At 30.9% G+C, this 3,984-nt stretch overlaps 1 long non-coding RNA gene across 1 annotated transcript; it reads left to right on the top strand.

Annotated features, from left to right (window-relative positions):
• The first annotated feature begins 714 nt into the window (after positions 1-714).
• Positions 715-2,368, top strand: LOC113274063. Its single transcript, XR_003322748.1, has 3 exons — positions 715-913; positions 1,183-1,226; positions 2,213-2,368. It is a non-coding gene; the product is annotated as an uncharacterized LOC113274063 (long non-coding RNA).
• Positions 2,369-3,984: the final 1,616 nt, after the last annotated feature.

Raw genomic sequence — 3,984 nt, 5'->3', positions numbered from 1 at the left:
ATACCTAATTTGGTTAAAGATATTAAAATTTTGTGAAAATCTAACGGTGTAATCTCTACTTTTGATGATCATACATTCGTGGAACTCTAGAAAATACTATGAAAACGATTTTTTTTTTCAAAAGAAGTACCTGGTAACACATCCATGATGATCAAAAAATAGGATCAGAACCACGCTAATCTTCAATAAATAATCCATGACCAATCTTGAGCGAAGAATGAAAATTACACGTTGGTAGAGTCGTGTTGATAACGTGTTGTAGTGGAATCAAAGCAAAAGACAAAGAGGCAGAAAATTTCTTATTCATCACAGTAGTTGTGTTACATGGATACAAATATCCTATATATACATTGAAAGGTAAACCCTAGGTATCTAGTTGGGCCGCACATCTACGGGCCGTAGGCCCTACAACATAGACTCAGTTTCCTAAAGTGAAAACTATTGTAAAGCCCTTACTATATGGGGTCAACATTAAGAAACCCAACAAAATGGATCCTTCATTATCAACTCCATTCTTTCGTATTTTGATATTTTTATGCCCAAATTTTTTAATTTTGAGGTCCGATTTTAAATATCAAGAGAATGCTGACGTCATCAGTCTTAAAATAAATTTTAAAATACCAAATTTAACTTCCACTATTTATAGTTTTTTTATACAGAAAAAGAAAATCAAATTGTTATTTTTTCTTTCTCTTTAGAGCTTTCATCTTTTTATAGAATACGGTTCTTCAATCAATTGAATCCATTTCTTCCATTTGTTTGATATGTTTCATCCCGAGAAAAATCACAATTACAGAGTTTTTGTTGTTCTATAACATTGGTTTGATTCACGGTATTGAACTATAGCTAAGTTGCAGATTGTTGATTTTGAGAGGATTTTTGCAGATCTGAGAAGATGAAGACAATAATCTAGGTATGTTTTTGCTGTTTTTGTTGTTTTTTCTTTTTGATTTTGGTTTTTTTATTTATTTTCGATCTACTGATTTTGATTTTCCTATTGTTTTTAATTCGTTGATAATGAGAAGAGGAAGCTTAAACAACATTATTTTAGAAGAAGAAATACAAATCTGTATACGAATTTATTGTTGTTTGAGTTTTTTGATTTCGATTTTATGATTTTGATTTTGATTTTTTCTGATTTCTGATTTTTTTTTATTTGAAATTTGTTGATACGAAGAATAGGAAGAAGAAACCATATTGTTTCAGAAGAATAACAATAAAATTAGGTACGAATTCTGTTGTTGTTGTTGTTTGATTTCAAGTTTGTTATTAGTTTTTTATGATTTTCGATTTTATTTTGTGATTTCTGGATTGTTTGCATGCTTGATTTGATATGAGATTTAGTACTAGATGATTATCATTTATAATTCTTGTTAGTATTTATTGACATTGAGAAGAAGAAGAAACAACATTGTATATGAAGTAGAACAACAAATCTAGATGTTGTTTTATAAAATGTGTAACTTGAAGTTACACATGTAGCAGGTGTAACTGTTGTTGTTATTCCATCTTTTGGATTATTTCGCATGTGCGATCTGAGAAGAGATTTACTAGCTGAATTCTGTTTATTATTGTTGTTAATATTTGTTGATACAAGAAGAAAACAACAAATCTAGGTAAATGTAAGTTCAATTTGGATGTAAAGGTTCACTTCAATTGTTTAAACTCTGTGGTTTGAATGTATCATATTGAAATTGTATAAACTTTATGATTTGAGTTTACTGTTCTTTTGTTCAGAATTTGATTAATATTTCAATGTGATTGAGTTTCTCATTTTGATGATGATGCAAAACATGTGTAACTTTTGTCTACACATCCAAATTGCATGTGTAACTTGCGTATACACATCCTAAATTGCATGTGTAACTTTCCTCTAGACATCCAAATTGCATGTGCAACTTTCTTATACACATCCACTATATATTTTGTCAGTTAGTTTCGATTTTGTTTGATTTTTTTGGTTCTCCGTTTCTAATCATAAATTATTATTATTGTTCAACTTGTTTGAACAGATCTAAAGTTGAAACAATTTCAAAACCAGATGAAATTGTGAATGAGAATCACAAATAAAATAATTTTTTTATGTGATGATGCACAACATATGTAACTTTTGTCTACACATCCAAATTGCATGTGTCACTTGCATCTACACATCCGAATGCATCTGTAACTCCCAACAAACCTAATCTCATTGATGTTTATTTTGTTATAGATATGCAAGCATTTTAAAATAAAGGAAGACAATAAGGAAATAGAGCATGTCTAGTGTTTTAACGCGTTTGTTGTGTTCAATAACAACCGATTATATAGTTGATAAACATAGAAATTATTTCAAATTAATATTAAAGCAATACATATATTTTTTGTATGTTTCTTTCTTATGTGTAACTTCTGGATACACATGTAATATAAATGTGTAACTTTAAAATACGCATGCGACGTTCATGTGTAACTTCCCTCATTAATGAAATGATGAATATAAATTATTAATGAAATTATACATTTTTTTCATTAATGAAATGATGAATATAAAGTCAAGTATACATATATAAAAATACTTACTCAATTTATAAAAGTACTTAACAAACAAAAATCATAAAAGTAGTAGTTTTATTAATATGTTGCAATACCCATTCTTAGGCGTTTTGGGTTTCAAAAATGCTTCTTTTGCAACACACATATAGCTAGCAGAGTCATGTGTTTTTGGACATGAGCCAAGTTTCTCCCAACTGACAAAAGGACGCTAAAACAAAGAGAAAACAATCATAAATTAGTAAGAAAACAACTACTCCCTCTATCCAAAATTAGATGAGCTAATTGTAGTTTGCACAGTTCTTAAGGAAAGGAGGAAAGGGGAGTATGTTTAAGTATTTTTTTTACAATTATACCCTTATGAATAACAACTGAAAAAGCGGGAGTCAACAACCACAAACTCCAATATACTTTCAAGAGAATCAACTAGACAGTCAGACTCAATCTTTAGAAAAGTATATCAAAGAGTTTAAATCTCAATTTCTCAATTCAATCCGCAACCAAACAAAGAGGAATTTGCGAGCCCGATTGAATAGGAGAAATAACTTGGACGGTATCACAAACCAATATCCAAGTGTCAATCAATCCAATCAACAATCCAAATGTCGGATTCAAGAACTGATTGATCTTAACGCACAACTTCTGATATTTCAATTATATAAACAAATATAATGCGGAAAAGAAATAACACAGACATCAGAAATTTTGTTAACGAGGAAACCGCAAATGCAGAAAAACCTCGGGACCTATTCCAGATTTGAACACCACACTGTATTAATCCGTTACAGACACTAGCTTACTACCAATGAACTTCAGACTGGAATTTAGTTGAGCCCTAATCAATCTCATACTGATCAAGGAACAGTTGCGCTCCTTACATCCCTGAACCCCAACAGGATTCTATGCACTTGATTCCCTTAGTTGATCTCACCCACAACTAAGATTTGCTACGAACCAAAGTCGAAGACTTGATAAACAAATCTGTCTCACACATAAAAGTCTATTGAGATGGATAAATCTGTTTTCCACAGAAATACCTATAAGTTTTTTCCCGTCTTTTGATAAATCAAGGTGCACAGGAACCAATTGATAAACCGGAATTATATTCCCGAAGAACAACCTAGTATTATCAATCACCTCACAATAATATTAATCGTATGGAAGCGAAACAAGATATCGTGGAATCACAAACAATGAGACGAAGATGTTTGTGACTACTTTTTATCTTGCCTATCGGAGATTAAATCTCGAGCAAATCTTCGATAAGATATTACTCAATACGATAGAAATGGGAAAGATTAGAACACGCAACTACAGAGAAAATAGTTGGATCTAGCTTCACAATCCCAATGAAGTATTCAAGTTTTTAACCTAGAGGGTTTTGGGAAAAACCTAAGGTTAAAGGAGAATCGACTCTAGACGCAACTATTATCACACAGAAGGTGTGGAGAT

This window comes from Papaver somniferum, chromosome 4, assembly GCF_003573695.1.
Source record: "Papaver somniferum cultivar HN1 chromosome 4, ASM357369v1, whole genome shotgun sequence".
Taxonomy (NCBI): domain Eukaryota; kingdom Viridiplantae; phylum Streptophyta; class Magnoliopsida; order Ranunculales; family Papaveraceae; genus Papaver; species Papaver somniferum.
Note: the sequence above shows the minus strand (reverse complement) of the source record. Positions and strands in the feature narration are given on the sequence as shown.